We start from the raw sequence: 23,886 nt of genomic DNA, 5'->3' as shown, positions 1-23,886 counted from the left end.
ATATTTCCTAAGTCTAGCTTAGAAAAACTGGTTAATTAAAGAACATCGAGAGCATCAAGAATGCTCTAGATACTCAAACGGATCGGGTCTAAAATGATCTTAGCCTTTGATGGGGTTTTAATCATGGCCGTTGAAGCTCCAACGAGAGATTATAAGAGAAAATTGATGGGATGGAGATAGACATACACAGTTACACAAGAGGGGAGCGAGTTCCTTGGAAGATCAAGCCATCCAGTTGCAGAGATTCAGTAAAGAAGTGAGTTCAAGCCAGAGAAAGAGAGCATTGGTGACTGAGGAAGCAACAGTAGAGAGTTTTGGAAGATTTTCTAGTGCCGGAGGGTTAGCCAAAGGGAGGCCCAAATATTCTGCAGAGAAAATCATCCAAGTGGTGTCAGTTAGCCAATCCAACTGAGCGGATTGTCGAGAAAGGTTCGGATCAATTGCCGAAGGCCAGAAAGACATTCTGGAACATTGAGAGAATTTTTCTAGTAGCAGGAGGTTAGACATCCCAGTTTGGAGCAGTTCCAGAGGTCGTATGAACTGCAAAGGCCAGCAATGCAAGCAGCGAGGAGGTAGTGCGAGCAGGCCAGAGGAAGGCAAAGAAATTCTAGAGAGGGAGAGTTTTTTTCTCCTAAATATTTTGGCAAGATTATTTGTTGGAAGATTGACAGTAGGGCATCCAGATATTGTACATTTTTATTTCTGCTGCATAATAATAAAATAAACCCTCATCTTTTGCACTGGTTTTCCCTTCGGGGTTTTCCCAGGGGCATTAGTCCAAAAATATTGGTGTCTATTTTATTTTGTGTGTGCATTATTTTCTTAGCTTCCAGTTTATTTTCCGCAGGGTATTTTATTTTTAGTGAAGATTGCAATTGTGAGTTTATCGATATTTGTCGTAATAACAAATAAACTGCAGAACAATTAAGAGATAAATTTCCAGTGATTGCAATCAAGGAATTTTCACATGGTATCGAAGCATTGAAGATCAAATTAGAGGCTCAAAAGCAAGAGGAGAAAGATTGTGCAACTTCAGAAAGAGATTTGGGCACAATTTCTCCAAATCTACAAAAGTCAGCCAGAGGTGCAAATTGCAAAGGTAGTAAGGTTCAATTTCCAGATCCAGGTGGAGGAAAACTTTGAATAGCCTCAGAAGTAGAATTCGCATGCAGTGGATTTGTTGGATAGAGGGTTCCGGTGAGCATGCCAGTTAATTCATTGAGCAGATGTGAGCACATAAGTTTTGCAGCGTGGGTTTCAGTGGTAGAGTTGTGCAGGAACAAAAAGAGAAATGCACGCATAAGGATGTCTTCAATAGATTCCTCGGATTTCTCCAATATGGTCGCAGAGATACAATATTCAGGAGGCTATGGATTTGTCTTCCAGATTGGAGGATGAATTCGCTGAGATAGCTTGCCTCACTAGCTCAACTTCACAGCGTGTCTAGTATATAGACAGTGGAGCGTCAGCTCACATGACAAGAGTTAGAGAATACTTATCCAACGATAAGGAGGAGCAAAAGGACTTCTAGATTCAGATGGGAAACAAAAGTAAATGTACTCCCATCATAGTAGGTACCATATAGATTCAAAGGGAGTCAAGAGCAAGCACCAGTGTTACAGATGTGTTGCATGTGCCCGGCTTGGGTATGAACCTTATTTCAATATCCTAGCTACAGGATAAGGGATATGATGTTCACTTTGTAGGGAAGAAGGTGTTCATTAAAAATTGAAACTAGAAGAAGGTGAAGTAGATTGGAGTTTGCAACAACAGATTGTACAAGTTGTAGCTCAATTCTCCAAAGGCACTAGTTAGCAGCAGCAGCAGTAATAGCAATAATAGTGTGAGAGACCCGAATGAGTTATAGCACGTGGGAATGGGCATTTGAACCATGGAGCACTTAGGATGCTCAAGGAGACAGTTACAGGTGTTCCAATATTAAGCACAGGAACACGAAGATGTGTGCAAGGGATGCATACTTGGGAAGTATGCTAAGGCAGCATTCCCAAGAAGTGACAATAGATTAGACGGTGTACAGCTTATGCACTCAGATATTTGTGGCCCTATGTCCACTAGATCTCTCAAAGGGTACGAGTACGTCATTACCTTCATCAATGACCATTCCAGGAAAACCTCGATCTATTTCTTGAAGACCAAAGATGAAATCTTCAATCGCTTCAGGGAGTTCAAAGCTCTAGTAGAGAATGCAACAGGAAAGAAGATCAAGGTGCTTCACTCAGGTAATGGAGGAGTGTACACTGATAGTGACTTCACAGACTTTTGTGCGTAGGAGGGCACCAGGAGGGAGTGGATAGCTCCATACAACCCGCAACAGAATGGGGTAGCGGAGCAGAAGAACAAGCCTATAGTTGGGGCTGCAAAGGCTATGTTATATGACGAGGACTTACCCAAGTTTATATGGGAAGAGGCATGTAACACAACCATGTATATACAGAACAGAGTTCTTCATAAGGCATTGGGGAAGGTAACACTGGAAGAAGTCTTCTCAGGTAAGAAGCCAAAAGTAAGTCACTTCAGGATCTTTGGCAGCATAGCTTACTGCCATGTCCTAAATGAAAAATGCACTAAGTTGGATCAGACTACAAAGAAGGGGTTCTTCGTTGGGTATAGCGAAACATCAAAGACATACAAAATCTAAATTCCTAGTAGTAGGGAGATTATCGTGAGACAAGACGTAAAGTTCATGGAGAACAGAGCCTTTAGGAGATCTCATGAGTTGCCAATAGATGATCAGAATAAGCTAGTAAAAGCTTCATTGGTCCAGCAGCAAGGGCATCCATAGGGACAGCCGCATGGACAATCACTAGCACTAGCATGACCTCAGGTGCAAGAGATCCTGTAAGTTCGCAATAAATGAAGCAACAGAGGAAAGATGAGGAGTTGGTCGATTCTCCCACCACTAGTGGTTGAACCAGTAGAGAAGTTTTTCAGACGTTGAGGGACATGGAGGAGTTCACGAGAGCTCCTAGGACGAACAAGAGAGAACGCATACAACTAAAAAAGTACCAAGCATTGCTAGCACAGGTTGTTGAACCTTCTAGCTATCAGGAGGCCGCACAGCATCAGTTGTGGGTAGATGCCATGGTGGAGTATAGTTCCATCATGACAAACGATGTTTAGGAGGTAGTGTTGAGACCTGTGGATAGATCAGTGGTGGGCTCCTGGTGGATCTATAAGATCAAGTACACTACAGATGGCAACGTGGAGAAGCACAAAGCTAGGTTTGCGGCAAAGGGGTACACACAGAAGGAAGGTATAGATTATGAGGAGACCTTCGCCCTAGTTGCCCGATACACTTCCATTGGTTCATCATTTCTCTAGCAGCGCAGATGGGATGGTAGATTCACCAAATGGACGTCAAGACAAAATTCTTGAACAGGGTGATAGAGGAGGAGGTATACATCAGACAACCAGAAGGCTTCAAGACTCATGAGTGGGGCACACATGTGTGCAGACTTAAGCGAGCACTATACGAGCTCAAACAGACTCCCAGGGCATGGTATGGTCAGATAGAAAGCTACTTGCGGAAGATGGGATTCGTCAAGAGTGATGCAGATCCCAACCTTTACTATATGATAGTAGATGGTGAGCCACTCATCCTATTGTTGTATGTGGATGACCTCATACTGACATGGTCATCAGGGCACATAGAAGACTGCAAGAGGAACCTGTAGCAAAATTTGACATGAAGGATTTGGGACTAATGCATTACTTCTTAGGCCTGGAAGTATGGCAGATGGACTGGGACATCTTCCTTGGTCAAGGAAGATATACTACAAAGATTCAAAAGAGGTTTAGGGTGCAGGACTATAGGCCTCTGTCCACGCCTATGATTACAAACTGGAGGAAGATAGATGCATCAGACAACGAGCACATGGACCCAACCTTGTATAGAGTCTACATAGCTCATTGGTTCGCTCATGTATATGGTCAACGCCGGGCCAGATAACCACTTCGCGGTCAACACTCTCAATCAGTTTATGGTGGGACCTGTTGCACTCAAATTGTCAAAGTTCCAGGGAAATAGAAGTGCCAACTTTTTCAACAAGGATTGGATCAGATATAAGTTGTCTGTGTGTCATGGTCATCCCATTCGGCAAGTTATATATTGTAAATGATCTAAGTAATACCTTGAACCTATGTAACAACCTAGGTAAGCCTATAATTTGATGACGAATTCCATCCTAAAATGGTTTTTAACCTCACTAGTTACCTATGTTTTTCGACACGGCTAATCAGAAGAGTTTTTTCCCTCCAGCTTAAACCCCCAAAGCTAAGGTGAAATTTATTGTCGAATTATCAGGTGAGTCCTAGTGTTTTAGTCGAGTCTGATGTAAAAGTGGTTTGGGAATAATTTAAGCTAATTGGCTTAATTATTTTATTACAAATCACTTGGTTTACTAGATCATATTGAGTCGCAGATGGGTTATGTGTCTTGAGGGTCTAAGACAAATGTGTATTCCCTCTTTGAGTCTTGTAAATGAAAAATCATATGTATTAGAGGGTTGGAAAAATAATTAATCCCCTCATGTGTAAATTAATTAATTTTCTGATAAAATAAAATTAAATCTTAAGCCAGAAAATTAATTAATTAAAGTCAAGTTAAATTGTCTTAGGAAAATAAGTTCTCCAAATGGAAAAATTCGTGGGCCTTAAAGGAATCAATTTTTAGAGGTCCTCCACCAAAGGAATATTGTCTTTTTCAAGAAAATTTTGACCCTTGGACCTTGGTGATTAAGTCAAAGTCAAAATTTTGAGGAAATTAGCTCTAAATAATTAATTTTGAACTAATTAAAATGGAATTAAATGATAAATTCGAAAATTCCTCAAAAATAAAAAGAAAAAATCAATGGCCAAAATTAAAAGATCTTGAAATGTTTATCAACGGCCAAGATTATTTTGACAATGATCAAAGAAACTAGCCATTAATTTTCCATTTGGAGGATTTATCTATAAATTAGAGAGTCAATTGAGTCTCTAGTCATCTTGATCTCTGGCTAGAAAATTTTTGTTCAAGCAACTTTTGTAACTATTGTCCCAATGGGAACTATTTTTTCAATCATAATAAAGACTTTGAGGTGCAATTCAACCTGTTCTTGCTTATTGAATTGTGTATGTGCTGACTACGAGCATCTCTATGTTGTGTTGAATATTGGTAAGATTAGTTTTTTCATTAGATGGAGATAGAACCATACTATTGATAGTTTTGGGCTAATCTTAGGTGGTTTGATTCCCCATGTGATCTAACAAATTATTTTGAGATAAATTTGTTGATTTCTGGTAGCATTGGATGTGCTCTAAGCCTCAAAATTTGTAGGGAGGCTTGGACACATGCAGTCCAAAATACCCAGAAATCTTTGGGAAATTCCACCCAGAGACAGTTTTATTAAAATAATTAATTATTTTTAATGGGTGCCTAAGTCTAAATTTAGGAAATTAAAATAATTAAAGGTTATTAATCTAACTGGGTGAAACTTCTTGAAGAAGACGAGGATCAAGCCAAAATGATCTGAGCCATTGATTAGGATTTAATCTCGGTCGTTGGTTCTCAACGGATTGATTATAAGAGGAGGCTTGATGGGCATTTGGAAGACACATCGAGTGGAGATTAGAAGATTGAATTTCTGAAGCACAACAGTTGTCGGGAGAGAAATTCGAAGTAATTTTTTGCAGTGAGGGGCAAGGATAGTATCTGGTGGGGAGTTTTCCTAGGCCGGAAAGTTCAAGGCAGAGAGGGCAGAATGACGTCCAAAGAGGCTAACGTTGGGCCATGTAAAGATGACGCAGTGGCAGCGTAGATCCTAAAGGGAGATCAAATTCCTAATTTCCTACTGAGGAAATCGAGTTTCAGAAGTCGGGCGCCGGGTGTGAGACCGAGTGGCTAAGAGCTGAAGTTTCCAGCCAGGAGAGGGTCATAAGGAACAGCAGCACAATCCCCAGCAGAGGTGGCGCAGAGACTACGTGGCGTTGATGCAGTTCTGCGCAGAAGTGATGCAGAGGCTCACTTCCAACAAAGCACATTAGAGTCGGATCTTCTAGTGACAGGGTGAGATCATCTCACTATTTCGTTTTGTCCAGTTTCTCTTTGTATCGGATAGCCAATTGGGCATCCAACGAATTGTACTCAAAATTACTACTACATAATAATAAAACCCTCAATTGTTGCATCGATTTTCCCGCATTTTGTTTTTCCGAGGACATTTATCCAAAAATAACGGTGTAGATGTGTGTGATGTTTATTTCTCTCCTGTGTTGCATTTAGTTTCCGCAGTTTTTATTTGTGTAGGCTGCAGTGTACTTAATTTGATATTTGTCGTAGCAAATAGCAAGTAAAATTGGTTAATTGAATTTAACAATTAGAATATTTAACATCAGTGGCTACAGTAGGAATCAAGTAACCGATTTCTCACATGGTATCATAGGACAGATCATGAGCAGAAGAAGCTCAAAAGTGGAAAGTTAGAGGAGTTTGAATTCACTGTAGAGGCAGCAATTCGAAACCTCGGAGGCAGCACAGTTTGTGGGCCAAGGAGATTGAAGTTTTGAGGACAATTCGATTTCTCTGAGTGAGTCAACAGAGAAATTTAATCTCCAGATCGACGCTTTCCAGACGCCGAAGTGAGCAGCGTACTTTTCCTTGCAGAGCAGATCTTCAGCTAGGACGCAAATATTTTGCAACAGTTGTTGGCAGAATAGTGTAGTGGGAGAGAAGGAGACACACTTGAGATAACTTTTTCCTCAGAGAATTCCTAGCCAGGGAATTCAAATTCTCATTTGCTGAGCAACCGCTGTTGAAATATCTAAGTTTAACTCGTTAGAAATTCTTCCTGTTCTATCTGGTTTATTTCACCTACTTGTTTTTTCCTTTAACAAGTTATTTAACCATATAAATACTGAAAATAAACACAAATGCAGTCTCAACCATCTACAAATCATCAACTGAAAGAATAGACAAACACATAAGGGACACCATTATTTTTGGACAATCATCCTCGGAAAAACCCAACTTGGGAAAACCGGTGCAGCAGTTCTAAGGATTTTATTATTAAGCAGCTTTATTGAGTACAACTAGGGTGCCAAACTGGCTCACCCAACAGAGAAATCAAACTGGCAATAATACCTCTCTTCGGAAGCAGATATTCAGCAAGTCTGCTCCACGAAAATCTCTCTGAAGCTTTACGTCAGCCCTCCTAGCCTCTAAGTCACTCAGAAGCCCCCTGCGTCAGGGTTCTGCTGCTCTACGCTGGCTCTCTGGCCTTCTGCGTCACCCACGCAGGCCCTGCTAGCCTCTGCGAGGTCACTCTAGCCCTCTGTGTGGCTCCTGCTGGCTCTGCGTAGCCTCCTCTGCCTCTGCACTGGTCCTGCGGCACTATCTCTGCCTCTCTGCTATGCATTCACTGCCCCTCGCTGCAACTCAGATCACTTGTTCAATTCTCTCAGCAAACCCCACTCCAGAAAATCGAACTGACTGGCCAATCTTGGTGTATCTCCAACTGACCCTCAATCCTCCTCTTAAACTTTTTCTATTGAGTCTTCAACGACCGAGATTAAATCTCTAATCAATGACTAGGATTAGATTTGGCTTGATCCATGTCATTTAGAACATTCTCACCCAATTTTATATTAATACCCATTAATATTTTATTTTCCTAAGTTTAGACTTAGGAACTCCATTAAAAATATTAATTATTTTAATATCTCTCTAACCAGGTGGAATTTCCCCGAACCATTCTGGGTCTTAGAGATCTTATGTGCTTTAGCCTCTCCACCAATTTTCATGGCTAGAGCACATCCGATGCTACCCCAAATCAACACTCCCTCTTAGCGAGGAATGTGCTCTAGTAATGCTCCACCACTGAACATCACCTTGATCATCTGGCACCGGTACTTGTGTTGATGCTTGGCCTGCTGCCCAACATCCTCTGCACTGTTGCCTCCTGTACTACTGCCCATGGCTCTGCCACTGCCACTGCTACATCTGTATTGCAGCTTCCTCTACATCTGTGTTGTTGTTGGTCCTTCCTCCCAACGCTGCATCTGCATTACAACTCTCTCTCATCATGTTGCATCGTGCTGCCCATAGCACTACCACTGCTACTGTTGCACTGCAACTCAGTTACTGAGACGTAAGTAACTGATCTACCCAACTACTGACATCCTTGTCAGGCTAGAAGCCCTCCTGATGTTGAACCTCCCTCTGCTGCTATCCTATGCTCCCTCTACTGCCTCTGCGCTGCTACAACAACTTTGTGTCTCTCGCACTATTGCAAACACCTCTATGCTTTTCTGCACTAATGGAACCACCTCTGTGCCTTTCGCACTACTACAACCCTCACTACGCTACTACAGATTCCTGCACTCTCGCACTGTTCTGCCGCTACCGACATCCGTCATCCTACTACTGTCACTCAGGGCTCCCGTAGTCGAATATGATCCAAGAGTTTGGGTACCTCAAGGATCCTGCCCCACATCTTTTGTAGTCCTCCTGACTACAACTCGATGTCACCCCACCTCTTCTCTAGAGGTGCATGAGCACTCATGGCACAGTCATCATCCGTCTCGACTTCTTTCTCTGCCTTAGCCAGAACTGCGACCCAGCTCCCCACAATGGAAGCATTTCACCTTGGAGATGTCCTTCTTCTTCCTCTTCCCCTATTGTCCCGCAGATGCCAGAGCTGCATCCTCCTCCTCCTCTTTCTTGATTCGACCTCCTTTGCTGCTACTTCCCGCCTTGGTCAACCATCTGATCTCTTCTTGGCGAAGAGCTGCCCACATCTCTTCCCATCCTGGAAGATTAGCTCTGCCCAAAATGCTTTGGACAAATGTCTCCCACTCCTCGGAGACTGCATTCAGGGCAGTCCTCACCATGAACTCCTAATCTGGCGTGGCCCCTATGGAAGTAAGTTGGTCTCAAATCTCCTACAACCTACTGAGGTATAGATCTATCTGCTCCCTCTTCTGCATCTGATACGACTGCAATTGATTCTCCAGTAGCATCTTCCTCTGCACGAAAGTGCCTTGATACAATGTTGTCAAGGTATCCCACATCTCCTTTGTCGTGTTCTTCTCGGCAATATGTTGAACTACATGATCCTTGACCCCATCAAGGATTATGCACTTTGCCTTGGCCATTACATCCTCATACCTTTCGTTATCAGCTGGGTCGACTGGGATAGCCATGGTTCTCAAGGCGAAGCCCTTGATGCGATGTCTATCCAGAACTAACATGATCCTGGCCTTCCAGATGACAAAGTTGGATGCCCCGTCCAACTTGTCCTGATCCCTCAATCCGTTCATTGCCATCTCTGCTCTTCTCCTCGACTTCCCCCTTGGAAGTTCTCTCCTAGACTCCCTTTGAGTTTCAATTTCCCTCCTGGAAATCCTCTCCGCGACTCCCTTTGAGTCTCGATTTCCCTCTAGAAATCCTCCTGCCAACTGTCGAACCGCTCCTCTCCAATCCCCTTTGCTCCTGCAACACTGATCTGGATTTCTTCGCTATAAATCCGCTTAGGTAGCGACTCCCTCTACCTTGGTTCTATCCCATTAGGTATTGTTCTTCTTCGACAACAACAGTGCCCCACCAGTTTCCCAATCCACAATCTGCCCACAGCTCCTAGGCCCTAGGAGCGGAAGAAATTGAGCCACTTAGCTCTGTGCAATCCTGGCAACGCTGAATCGCTCTTCTGGCCAACTACGTCAAGCCTACTTCACTGAGTAGGATGACGTGACTCTTCGTGAGCCTCTTCTGCCTTCCTGTGCCTCTACGCTAACCCTTTCTCTGGCTCAAAATGATGACGCAAGCCCTTTGCGTCACTCCTTCTCTATTGCCTTCTGCTTAGGAACAACTCTGTCTCTCAGGACAGTTGTTTCTGCTACAAATTTTATGATTTAGTTGGTGCCTTCAGCTCTCCTATGATTTGCAATGCTCTGATACCATGTTGAAATTTCTAAGTTTAACTCGTTAGAAATTCTTCTAGCACTATCTAGTTTATTTCACCTACTTGTTTATTCCTTTAACAATTTATTTAACCATATAAATACTGAAAATAAACACAAATGCAGTCTCAACCATCTACAGATCATCAACTCAAAGAATAGACAAACACACAAGGCACACCGTTATTTTTGGACAACCGTCCCCAGAAAAACCCAACTTGGGAAAACCAATGCAGTGGTTCTGAGGGTTTTATTATTAAGCAACTTTCTTGAGTACAACTAAGGTGCCAAACTGGCTCACCCAACAGAGAAATCAATCTGGCAGTAATACCTCTCTTCGGAAGCAGATATTCAGCAAGTCTGCTCCACGAAAATCTCTTCGATGCTTCTCTGAAGCTCTGCGTCAACCTTCTGCTACTCTACGCTGGCTCTCTAGCCTTCTGCATCACCCACACAGGCCCTGCTAGCCTCTGCGTGGCTCCTGCGGGCTCTGCGTGGCCTCCTCTGCCTCTGCGCTGGTCCTTCAGCACTATCTCTGCCTCTCTACTATGCACTCACTACCCCTCACTGCAACTCAGATCACTTGTTCGATTTCTCTCAGCAAACCCCGCTCCAGAAAATCGAACTGACTGATCAATCTTGGTGTATCTCCAACTAACCCTCAAGCCTCCTCTTATACTTTTTCTATTGAGTCTACAATGGCTGAGATTAAATCTCTAATCAACGGCTAAAAGATTAGACTTGGCTTGATCCATGTCATTTAAAACATTCTCACCCAGTTTTATATTAATACCCATTAATATTTTAATTTTCTTAAGTTGAGACTTAGGAACTCCATTAAAAATATTAATTATTTTAATATCTCTCTAACCGGGTGGAATTTCCCTAAACCACTTCTGGGTCTTGGAGATCTCATGTGCTTTAGCCTCTCCACCAATTTTCATGGCTAGAGCACATTCGATGCTATACCAAATCAACAATAGCAAGGGGCAGCGAATCCACTGACTCCAACAGGGAGTGCGTAGGCTAGCCCAGCAGCATCACAAAGGAGAGAGAAGCTCATTCGACTTTTTCAATTGGCAAAAATGGAAGCCAGTGGCTTGAGAGATCAGGATCAGTTGGATGGTGCATCCATCTATGTGATCTGGAAGGTGAGGATGTCATGCCTTCTAGACGAACATTTTCTATTGGTGCATCCATCTATGTGATCTAGAAGGCGAGGATGTCATGCCTCTAGAACTTCAACTTTCTGCCCTCCCGATCTCACACGCCGACTTTCGGCTCTGAAGCTCGAGTTCTCTAGCAAACTCACATCTCCTCTCAAGCTTTGTGCTGCCTCAATGTGGCCCTACGCTGCCCAGCGTGGCCTTTGCATTGCCTCTTCTGGATCTCTCTCTACCTCCTCTGCAATGTATTCCCAGATCAGGAAATCCTCCTCCGAAAACTACCCCAGTCCCTCACTACAAAAAATCACTTCGATCTCTTCTCTATCAACTCTTGCACTACCCACTCTGAGAAATTCAATATCTTGATCTCTCTCTGAATTTTATTTTCCAAATGACCATCGAAGTCCTTATAATCCTCCAGTTGAATAATCAACAGCCCAGATTAGATTATAATCAATGGCTTAGATCATTTGGACTCGATCTCCTTTTTTTTCTAGAAGTTTCACCCTCGGTTTAATTAAAACCCTTTAGTTAATTTAATTTCCAAAGTTTAGAATTAAGCATCCATTAAAAATAATTAATTATTTTAATAAAACTGTCTCTGGGTGGAATTTCCCAAAACGATTTCTGGGTATTGTGTAATACATGTGTCTTAGCCTCCTTGCAAATTGTGGGGCTTAGAGCACATCCGATGCTACCAGAAATCAACAAGGTGATTTAGTACTATAGTTCGAAAGAACTACAAATGGGCAAGATCCTTGAGGAGTCCACCTCTCGAATCAATACCTTGCTACGGGAGCCCAGATCAGAAGTAGTAGGATGGACCAGTGTCAATTGGTGTAGAGTACCAGAGTGACAGTTGCAATGGCTAGGAGCACCAGAGACTGAGCAGCGCAGAGCAGAATTAGCAACAGCGCAGTTGACACAATGCACAATCAGCAACAGCGCAGAGACTTCAAAGGGCCAGCGCAAAGACTAGCAGCAGTCAAAACTCTAGCAATGATGCATCATGATGAACACCTGTTCAGCAATTTTGGATGCTTTTCCGTTGCTGATGCAGTAGCAGCAACAGTTGGCGAAGGTTGCAGTGTTGGCAGTGACAGTGCCAGCAGCAACACAATTGCAGAACGTATGAGGGTTGCAATACGGATGCAATGTTGGCAGTGGTAGGGTCAGCAACAATACAAATGCAACATTTGCGCAGTGGTTGATGGGCAGTGATGTCTGAGATCAGTAGCGCAGAGGGAGATGTTACAGAGTCCGGATGATGCTTTAGCGAGTTGCACTACTAGAGCACATTCCTCACTAACAGGGAGTGTTGATTTTTGGTAGCATCGGATGTGCTCTAAGCCTCAAAATTTGCAGGGAGGCTAGGACATATGTATTCCACAATACCCAGAAATTGTTTTGGGAAATTCCAACCAGAGATAGTTTTATTAAAATAATTAATTATTTTTAATGGGTGCCTAGGTTGTCATGTCCCTTCTCAAAAGAATTAGTCACGGGGTGCGGCAACACAATTTTGGCAGCATTTTTGGTTTAGGAGGACCCCACACGCAGAAACTCGGGGACTATAAGCAGTTCGAATAATTTATGGCAGCTAGTGGAATGTGGGGGCCACCACATGCATAATTCGAATTTGGCAAAGGAGGACGTTGGAGGGAATTCGAGCTAGTGTAAGGAGGGGCCCACAAGAGGCTAAGGGGGCCCAAGGTGATAAAAGAGGATGGAACTCTCATTTTGCAGCATTTTGAATATTTGACAAACAAACTCACTCTTGTACACTCTACTGCTTAGTGAGTCCACTGGTTGTTTAACCACGAGTCTTCCGCAGGGAAGATTCAACCTCTACTTCGGGGGACTATCCGTGCCCGCCCTAGGGAGGCTGTTCCACAGAGGTTGCAGGGGTTTCCAGCAGTGATTCACAACTCAGCCAGCCACGTAGAGGAAGGAACTATGTGTTTTCTGGGCAGCCAGAAATACACAGAGGTTGATTTAGCCAGCCAAGAGGCCCCTAACTTGCTGGGAGTTTCGGGAGCAAGGAAGGTAGAGGGCTGAGGGTATTTTATCAGTGTTTTGCAGCCAGCCAACCAGTACACGCAGCAATATGCATTTCTGGGCAGAGAGACTGCGCAGTGGCCTCTAGCAGCAAATTCGTGGGGCTTGATTGAGCAGCCATCAAGGCCAAGGACCATCCGAGAAGCAAGGGATCAGCTAGTACAGGTGAAAGCAGCATTTGAGGGGTGTTTCCAGGTGGATTTGCAGGCTGTTTCCTGCAAATCAAATTTGGCAGCAGTAGCTGGAGAGCAGCTCCCAAAAGGCCGAAAATCCAAAGTCAAAATAAAAGAAATTTCCTTTTGGGTTTTTCTGGGTTTTTTCCAAAGGAATCTAACGCTGACATGGCGGAATTTTCTGGGCAGTTTTTGGGCACATTTCAGCAGGCCAAAGTCAGCAAATCAGCAGTTTACTAGGACAGCGCAGAGCACAGCGAAGCAACAACTGAACAACGATCTTTCCAACTATTCTACCACCTGGGTTTGGTTCAGCTCATCCTCGAGACAAGCCCAAGGGCACCACTCATTTATATATTGTACTCTTGCTCTCATATTTCATAATATATGGCTCAGGAGTTCCAGTATTACAATGTTTCATGGGTGTTTGATAAATGTTTTTAATTTTCCACTGTTGCACTGTTTGTTTATTTGGATTATCACTTAAATTCCTATTTAGGAACATTACAGTGGTATCAGAGCCTAATTCTTGGCTCAGCTGTGGGGTTGGTTTCCTATGAGAGGGGAAGACCGAGAGAACATCACTTACCGGAGGCAGAGGTACAGGAGCAGAGAAAGGGAGCTGGAAATTACACCAGACACGGAGGAAAAAGGGAAAACAATGGCCGAAGAGGAGGAAATGACAGAGCCCAAGAGCAGGGAAGAGATGGCTTTCAATAGCCTCTTGAGGGCTTTGAGTGACTTGGCCAAGGGGCAGAAAGACATGCTGGAAGAGATCAAATCACAGAACCGGGACAGAGCCACACCTAGAGGGTTCTTGTGTGGAGAAACTTCAGGGGCTTCTCAGCCTTTTGATCAACCCTCACCAGCAGCGCAGCGCCCTTCAGTGAGTGTGCCCACTAGGGCTACACTACCCTCTTTCGTGCCCATAGCACAAATCAAACCAGCACGTGAGGAGGAAACTCCCCAGATGGGGGACTACTTCAGAGAGTGGCAGGGAATGGACGAAGATTTCAAAGAAGCCCTCTCCTTCAGAGATTACTGGAAGCTCAAGCAGAGTTAGAGGAACAAGGGGTACGGAGGACAGGGAACCCTAAACTATGAGTTGTAGAGGAATATAGGGAGGTATGTACTTCCCTACGTTTGATGGCACTGCCAAGTGCACAGCCAGGGCTTGGGTTGAGAAGATGGACACATACTTTCAACTCAACCGGATGACGGAACAGGAGGCCATTAAGATGGCAGCGCTGCACTTGGAGGGGGAAGCCCATGACTGGTGGTTTCACGGCCTGACCACTTTAGGGCATGCCCAGATAGTTTCATATGAGGACTTCACCAGGAGGGCGGTGGAGCGATTTGATCAGAGGGATCCTGAAGCATCCTTCACGGAGCTGACACAACTGCACCAAACAAGCAACCCGGAGCAGTATTTTTCTGATTTTTTGCGTGTCAGTGATGGCCCCCGATCTATCCGAGGCCACGAGGGTATACACCTTCATTGAGGGCTTGCTTGAGCCTTTGCACAAACTGGTAAAGTCACGCAGACCCTCTACACTGCAGGAGGTGGTGGTGTGCGCCAGAGATTTGCAGGGGGGCATCCCCAAGACCAGAGTGCCATTTCCTGCACGGACCCCTTTCCCATAGAAGGGGCATGAGACTAGACCCCCACCACTGAGGACCACACAAGGGAGGGGACAGCTAGATGAGGAGACATGGAAGGACCTCACGAGGAGGAAGTTATGATTCACATGCAGGGAGCCCTAGGCACCAGGCCATAGGTGCACAACGGGTAGAGCACGCTACATTGAGGTCTTTTCTGAAAGTGACTAGGAGGACGAGGTGGAGCAGGATTGTGATGGGACAGATGGAGAGAGTTCGGGGGGTAGAGGTCCACCACCGCCACCACCTCCACAGGGAGGGGCATCTCTTGCCTCATCAGGGGGAGTCCTTGCTTCTCTATGCAGGATTCCTAAGTTTTTGACACTTCGGATCATAGATACGGTATAGGGACAGAAGGTGTTGGTACCAGTGTTTTAAAAACCGTTTTCAAAAACCGGTTACCGGTCAAACCGGCCGGTTAGCAAAAAACCCGGTTCTACATGGCATTTCGCTTTTTTTTGGGCCCTAACCGGTGAAAACCGGCCGGTTTAGGACGGAACCGGCCGGTTCCGTCCTAAACCGGCCGGTTTTTGGCATGCCCACCGAACCATGCAAAAAGGCGGATTTGGTTTGTGGTTTAGGGGTTTTGGGGGGGAGGTAAAGGTGTTTTCCCTCCAAAAACACCCTCTCCAAGCTATAAGAGACCCCTCTCACTCTCATTTGTCTCACACCACTGATTTGGAGTGTTTGTGAGTTTGTTTGTGAGCTTGGAGAGTGTGGAGTTTTTGCTGAAGTAGTCATCTTGGAGTTGGAGTTGGAGCTATTTTGGAGATAGTGTGTAGCTGTCAGTGGAGTTGCCATCTTCAAGAGGAGGCTAAGGGAGCTAGTTTGCATTTCCAGGTAAGGATTTGCACTTGATAATTCCTCATTTGAGTTTGTTGTCCATGAATTTTTTTTTTATGTGTTATAAACTTCTCACTTCTATGATCTATCATGTACGCTATAAACTCTCTAGCTCTATGCTATCCAATTTTGTAGCTTGAGCCTTGCATGTGCATTTGTTTTCCTACAATTATCTTTGGTTTTCCATTTTGCTTAGCTACAATCTTTTTTTTAAATGGCAGATTTCTTTGCAAATTGTTATTATTTCAAGCAAACATGGCTCCAAAAGGAAAGGACAGTGCATGGGCTCCTTGTGATGTAATTGATGGAAAAATGATATGCAAATTATGCCATAAATCTATTGGAGGTGGGGGTATTCTTAGGTTGAAACAACACTTGATTGGGATAAGAGGCCAAGTAAAGCCATGTGATGCACCAAATGCACTGTTAGGTCCTATTAGGGCAGAATACATTTCCAAGCTTGAAAAATTTTATGAGGATAAGGCTAGGGAGAAGGCCATCCAAGATGACATTGCAAGGAAGAGGGAATTATTTGAAGCCATGAAAGAGATTGGGTATGATGATTATGAGATTCAAGACTCCACTTCTATCCCTTCCACCAATGACCCCTTTCACTATGTTCATCCTTCTATTGGCCAACCATCAAAAGGAACAAAGAGAATAAACATCCAAAGTTATTTCTCATCTTCTGCCAACATTGCCTCTTCTAATCCCACTTCCTCCCAGCCAAGTTCTCAACCCACTTTGGATCAACATTGGAAAAGACAATGCAAAGAAACTTCTCACCAATACATTGCTAGATGGTGGTATGATTCAGATATCCCATTTAATGCTGCTCGCTCACCTTATTACCAAGCTATGTGGGACTCTGTTATAGCTGCAGGAAAGGGCTTCAAAGGCCCTAGTATGCATAACTTGAGGGGAGCTCTTTTGCAAAAAGAGATATCTTCCATTGATGAGTATTTGGTTGATTTTAAAGATTCATGGCTCAAAACAGGTTGTTCCATTATGTCAGATGGATGGTCCGATGGAAAGAACCACACTATCATTAATTTCCTTGTTTCTTGCCCTCAAGGAACCATGCTTTTGAAATCAGTTGATGCATCTGATAAGGTAAAGGATGCAATCCTTCTATTTGAGCTTTTGGATAACGTTATTCAGGAAGTTGGGGAGCAGCATGTTATGCAGGGCATCACTGATAATGCCTCAAACTATGTTCTTGCTGGAAAGATGGTTGAGGCCAAATATAAGACCATATTTTGGACTCCATGTGCTGCACATTGCATAGACCTCATGCTTGAGGATATAGGCAAAGTGGAGTGGGTAAAAAACACTGTAGAGCATGCCAAGTGCATTACAAAATACATTTACAACCACTCATGGGTATTGAACCTCATGAGGAAACACACTGGAGGCAAAAAGCTTGTTAGGCCTGCAATTACGAGATTTGCAACTCACTTCCTCACGTTGCAATGTTTCAATGGTCAACATAAAAACTTGCAGAAAATGTTTTCCTCTAAAGAATGGTCTAAATCTCAGTGGGCTCATAGACCAGATGGAAAAGACACCAAAAAGAAAGTGTTAGACACTTATTTTTGGAAAAGGTCTGTAGAGCTTGTGAAAATTACCGAGCCCCTTGTTAAGGTGCTAAGGTTGGTGGATGGGGAAAGATTGGCCATGGGCTACATTTATGAAGCTATGGATCAGGCAAAGGAGCAGATACGGGCAGCTTACAAGGACAGGTTAGCTAAATATGGCCGTATATGCGAGATCATTGATAACAGATGGAACAATCAACTCCATCGTCCTATACATGCAGCCGGGTATTTTTTGAACCCAAGGTATCACTATAAAAATCGGCTAAGAGATCAGCATGATGGGGAGGTCATAGTTGGATTGATTGATTGCTTGGAGCGCATGGTCCCTAGCCATGTAGACCAGTTGGAAATACATAGACAGCTTACTATTTTCAATATGGCAAGTGGTACTTTTGGCAAAAACTTGGCAAAGATGGCAAGAGATGTGGACCAACCAGGTAAGCAATTCCAATTTCCATTTTGTTTTTCATTTCAAGTTAAAATTGTTTATGTTCTTTACAATTCAAATTATAAACTAAGTTACTAATTAATGTCTTTTTCTTTGCAGCACATTGGTGGGAGTCATTTGGTGGCTAGTGTCCTCAATTGCAAAGGTTTGCAATTAGAGTCCTCAGTCAAACTTGCAGTGCTTCAGGTTGTGAGCGCAATTGGTCTGTTTTTGAGCGCATACACACGAAGAAGAGAAACCATTTGGAACAAAAACGGTTAAATGATCTTGTTTTTGTGCAATACAACCTTCGACTGAGGAGGAACCAAATGATGAGCAAATCACTTGATCTAGATCCCATTGTGTTGGACGATATTGATCCAACATCAGAATGGGTGGAGGAGACTGAAGATCCTGTGTTTGAGGCTGATTTTGATATCGACATGGCTTTAGCGAGGGATGAGGCAGATTATGTGGCGGCATCAGAACCAGGATCAGTAGCGGCATCAAGGAAAGGCAAGGAACCAATGGAAGGCACTAGTCGTGCAGGTCGACAAACTCGTGCTTCCATTAGGTCCACTTCTATTGTCATTGGTGGCATTGATACTGAGGTTGCAGATCAGGCTGAGGCATCCTCAGACTCTGAACCAGATGATGTCTATGTAGCTCCTGATGATGATCCTGTGTCTAGTAGTGGTGATGGACTTGATGATTGATCATGTGTACACTGTAGACTTGTAGTAGGCCAATGGCCTCATAGCTTGCAGCATTGTTTTTGGACTTTATAGGCCATTTAGAGCCTCATTTCTTATGTATTTTACTATTTTGTCGATGATATGTATTGTACTCGGTGCCATTTTGATATATTCACCTTTACATGGTATATAAATGAGCAAACTTTGCATATTTTGTCTCTATTGGCTTGGAATCCTGGTTTTACATCTTAAAAATAGTTTTGTTTCATTAAAAATTAATTATTTAATGTATTTTTTTAAAACCGGTTCATTTAGACCAAACCAGTCCCGGTTAGACCGGTTCCAGTCGGTAAACCGGTTCATTAGGTGGACCGGTCCGGTCACCGGTTCCGGTTTTAAAAACATTGGTTGGTACTAGTGGACAGTGGGGCTACCCACAACTTCATAGATGCACAGTTAAGTTGCACAGTTGGTCCAGAGTAGGGGCCTCACCACGACAGAGTTAGAGGGATTCTCCGTCCTAGTGCCGGGTGACTGTATCAGATACATGCCCTCCTTGACAGTAGTTATGGGAAACTACTCAATGACGAACCACTTCTTTGTGGTCAATGTGCCAGACACCAAAGTGGTGATGGGTGTCCAGTGGTTGTATTCCCTTGGGAGAGTTACGACTGATTGGAGAAAACCTGAGATGGAGTTCATGGGGCCAGACGGCAAACTAGTGGTTTTGAGAGGCATGTAGTCTTATATGCCTCAGACAGTTTCGGCCCACAGTATGGAGGTCGATCTTCGACATGGGGACATCGCATGGGCAGTCAAGTTGAGGATCTCGGAGGCTAGGGGACAGGGACAGTCACCACCGACAGACATAGAGGCTCTTCTGGACAAGTATGCAGTGGTGTTCAGGGACATTCTGCCAAGGTAGCCACTAGATAGATGGTTTGAGCACACCATTGAGCTAGAGCTGGGTATACAGGCAATCATCGTTACTCCTTATAGGCACCCCAAAGCCTATAAGGACGAGATAGATTAAGCTATTCAGGAGCTGCGTGTTTTGGGTCACATCAGGCCTAGTTCCAGTCCTTTTGCTTCTTCCATAGTGCTAGTGAAGAAGAAGGATGGGACCCTTAAGATGTGCATAGACTACAGAGCCCTTAATAGGAAGACCCTCAAGAACTAGTACCCCATTCCCCGCATTGATGAGCTAATGGATGAGCTTAGAGGAGCCAAGTACTTCTCTAAGGCCGATCTGCGTTCGGGGTACCACAAGATCAGAGTTCGAGATCAGAACACCCCGAAGACAGCATTCTGATGCCACTATGGGCACTTTGAGTTTCTGGTCATGCCGTTTGCATTGACCAACGCTCCCGCCACATTTCAGTCTTGTATGAACCACATCTTTCGGGGGCAGATGAAGAGGTTCGTGCTAGTGTTTTTTGACGATACTCTGATCTATAGCCAGACATGGAAGGAGCACCTCCAACACTTGGAGGCGGTACTGCACATTCTGGAGGAGCAACAGTTCTATGCCAAGCTATCCAAATGCGAGTTTGGACTGACAGAGATGCTTTATCTTGGGCATATCATTGGAGCAGACGAGGTGAAGGTACATGACGAGAAGATAAGGGCCATCCGGGATTGGCTAGTACCCCGAGACATGACTACGATGAGAGGCTTCTTGGGCATTTTCACTTACTACAGGAAGTTTGTCAAAGGGTTCTCGTAGTTGGCAGCACCCTTGACCGACTTGACCAAGAAAGGGGCCTTCGCATGGACTGAGGGAGCACAGGCTGCTTTCGATCGCCTCAAGGAGGTGATGAGTAGTTGCCATGTCTTGGCACTCCTGGATTTTTCCCAGCCATTCACGGTGGAGTGTGATGCATCAAGGGTGGGAGTTGGAGTCGTTTTGTCATAGGAGGGGCACCCCATAACTTTCGAGAGTCGGAAGCTCCTACCGCACGAGCTGTCATATTCCATATATGACAAGGAGATGCTGGCCATCATGCATGCATTGGCCAAGTTCCACCAGTACTTGGTGGGCAACCGATTCCGAGTGAAGACTGATCACAACAGTCTTCGACATTTCATGGGGCAGCAGGGCCTCAATGACAGGTAGCAGAGATGGGTCAGCAAGGTGCAGGCCTACGACTTTGATATTGAGTATGTGCGGGGCAAGCACAACGTGGTGGCCAATGCTATATCCAAGAGACCGGCTGGATTATCTCTTATGAGCATCTACTAGGATTGGAAGGATCAATTGTTGGTTGAGTACTCCAAGGACAGGAAGGCCTGCGAGGTGCTAGAGCAGACACATGTAGATGAGCGTTACTATGTGATGGATGAGGTCATCTATTACAAGGGGCGCATTTACTTAGTGCCCAACTCGCAGTTGAGGGAGAGGGTACTCCAGGCAGCTCACAATTCACCATTGTCCGGACACCAGGGGTTCCGGAAGACTTATATGGTTGTTTGAGAGAGGTTCACATGGAAAGGCCTCAGGAGGACATGCTGCAGCACGTAAGGGAGTGTGAGGCCTGCCAACGGAACAAGGGGGAGTTGACTCACCCTGCAGGACTATTACAGCCACTTCCCATTCTAGAGGGGAAATGGGAAAGTATCTCGATGGATTTCATCACTGCGCTCCTCACAATACAAGGGAAGGATTGCAAATATGTGGTGGTCGAGAAGCTAACCAAATTTGCCCATTTCTTTGCCATCCCCACTAGATTCATGGCTGCCCAGGTTGCCGAGTTGTTCTTTCGAGAGGTTTTCAGAATACATGGACTCCCTAAGAACATCGTTAGCAACAGAGATAGCAGGTTTATGGGTGGCTTTTGGCAGGAGCTCTTTAGATTGGTTGGGATGGAGCCTACTCCTAGCACCAGTTACCACCCTCGAACGGATGGCCAGACAGAGAAGGTCAACCAGCGGTTGGAGGGGTACCTGAGGAACTATGTGACGGGTTAGTAGAGGACATGGATTCAGTGGTTGCACTTAGGCGAGTTCTGCTACAACACCATGCACCACATGTCTATTGATATGACTCCTTTCCATGCCCCCTATGGTTATGATGCTCTAACTTTTGTTGATGTTATTTTCGGAGATAGTCAGGCCCCAAAGGCCAAAGACTGGGTCCAAGAGAGCCAAGATATCCTCAAATCTCTCAAGGATAATCTTGCGACAGCCCAAAATCAGCAAAAAAAGTATGCAGATCAACAGAGGGTAGAGAGGCACTTTGAGAAGGGGGCCGAGAAGCTACAGCAACGCTTCTATGGGCCCTACCAGGTGACAAGGCGGGTTGGGGAGGTGGCATATGAGCTAGCACTACCTCCGTGGAGCAGGATCCACAACTTGTTTCATGTCTCATGCCTGAAGAAGGTACTGGGACAACAGGTGACCACAGCAACTGATCTACCCCCATTGGATGATGAGGGCCATTTGGTGTTAGAACCAGAGGCCATAATGGAGAGCAAGGAGAGAAGACTGAGGAGGAGAGCCATTAGGGAGTTCTTGGTACACTAGAAGAACTTACAGGATGAGGATGCCACCTAGGAGGGTGAGCACATATAGAGCACCCAGCTTTGAGGTTGCCTAAGGGCAAGCAACATTTGGGAGGGGAGGACTGTCATGTCCCTTCTCAAAAGAATTAGTCACGGGGTGCAGCAACATAATTTTGGCAGCATTTTTGGTTTAGGAGGACCCCACATGCAGAAACTTAGGAACTATAGGCAGTTCGAATTATTTCTGGCAGCTAGTGGAATGTGGGGGCCACCACATGCATAATTTGAATTTGGCCAAGGAGGACGTTGGAGGGAATTCAAGCTAGTGGAAGGAGGGGCCCACAAAAGGCTAAGGGGGCCCAAGGTGATAAAAGAGGATGGAGTTATCATTTTGCAACATTCTGAATATTTGACAAACAAACTCTCTTGTATGCTCTGCTACTTAGCGAGTCTACCGGCTATTTAGCCACGAGTCTTTCGTAGGGAAAATTCAACCTCTACTTCGGGGGACTATCTGTGCCCGCCCTAGAGACGTTGTTCCACAGACGTTGCAGGAGTTTCCAGCAGTGATTCATAGCTCAGCCAGCCACACAGAGGAAGGAACTGCGTGTTTTCTAGGCAGCCAGAAATACGCAGAGGTTGATTTAGCCAGCCAAGAGGCCCATAACTCGCTGGGAGTTTCGGGAGCAAGGAAAGTAGAGGCCTAAGGTTATTTTATGAGTGTTTTGCAGCCAGCTAGCCAGTACACACAGCAATATGCATTTCTGGGCAAAGACACTGTGCAGTGGCCTCTAGCAATAAATTCGTGGGGCTTGATTGAGCAGCCACCAGGGCTAAGGACCATCCGAAAGCAAGGGATCAGCTAGTATAGGTGAAAGCAGCATTTGAGGGGTGTTTCCAGGTGGATTTGCAGGCTGTTTCCTAGAAATCGAATTTGGCAATGCTAGCTGGAGAGCAACTCCCAAGAGGCTGAAAATCCAAAGTCAAAATCACAAAAAATCCCTTCTGGGTTTTTCTGAGTTTTGTTCAAGGAGTCTAAGGCTGAAAGGGCAGAATTTTTTGGGCAATTTTTGGGCACATTTCAGCAGGCCGAAGTCAGCGGATCAACAGTTTACTAGGACAGCGCAAAGCACAACGACGCAGCAACTGAACAACCATCTTTCCAGCTATTCTACCACCTGGGTTTGGTTCAGCTCGTCCTCGAGACAAGCCCAAGGGCACCACTCATTTATATATTGTATTCTTGCTCTCATATTTTATAATATATGGCTCAGCAGTTCCAGTATTACAATGTTTCATGGGTGTTTGATAAATGCTTTTAATTTTCCACTGTTGCACTGTTTGTTTATTTGGATTATCACTTAAATTCCTGTTTAGGAACATTACATAAGTCTAAACTTAGGAAAATAAAATAATTAAAGGGTATTATTCAAATTGAGGGTGAAACTTCTAGAAGAAAACGAAGATAGAGTCCAAATGATCTAAGCCATTGATTAGAATCTAATCTGCGCTGTTGATTACTCAACTGGAGGATTATAAGGACTTCAATGGGCAATTGGAAAATCAATCGGAGAGAGATCAAGAGATCGAAGTGATTTCTTGAAGTGAGGGGCAGGGATAGTTTCCAGAGGAAGATTTCCTAATCCGAGAATACATCACAGAGGAGGCAGAGAGAGATCCAGAAAAGGCAGTGCAGATGCCACAGTGGATAGCATAGGGCCACGTTGGGCAGCATAGAGGCCATGTTGGGCAGCGTAGGGCCACGCTGAGGTAGCAACGCAGAGCCTAAGAGGAGATTCGAATTTGCTGG

General features: G+C 44.6%; 1 protein-coding gene across 4 annotated transcripts in view; it reads right to left on the bottom strand.

The window, feature by feature from the left end:
• The window catches only part of LOC149251386 (protein REVEILLE 8-like), a 302,326-nt gene that overhangs the window by 180,087 nt on the left and 98,353 nt on the right, over positions 1-23,886 (bottom strand). The window lies entirely within an intron of this gene.

Source organism: Pinus tabuliformis, chromosome 7 (genome assembly GCF_031772625.1).
Source record: "Pinus tabuliformis cultivar Carrire ecotype Pingquan chromosome 7, CPIR1, whole genome shotgun sequence".
Classification (NCBI taxonomy): Eukaryota; Viridiplantae; Streptophyta; class Pinopsida; order Pinales; family Pinaceae; genus Pinus; species Pinus tabuliformis.
Note: the sequence above shows the minus strand (reverse complement) of the source record. Positions and strands in the feature narration are given on the sequence as shown.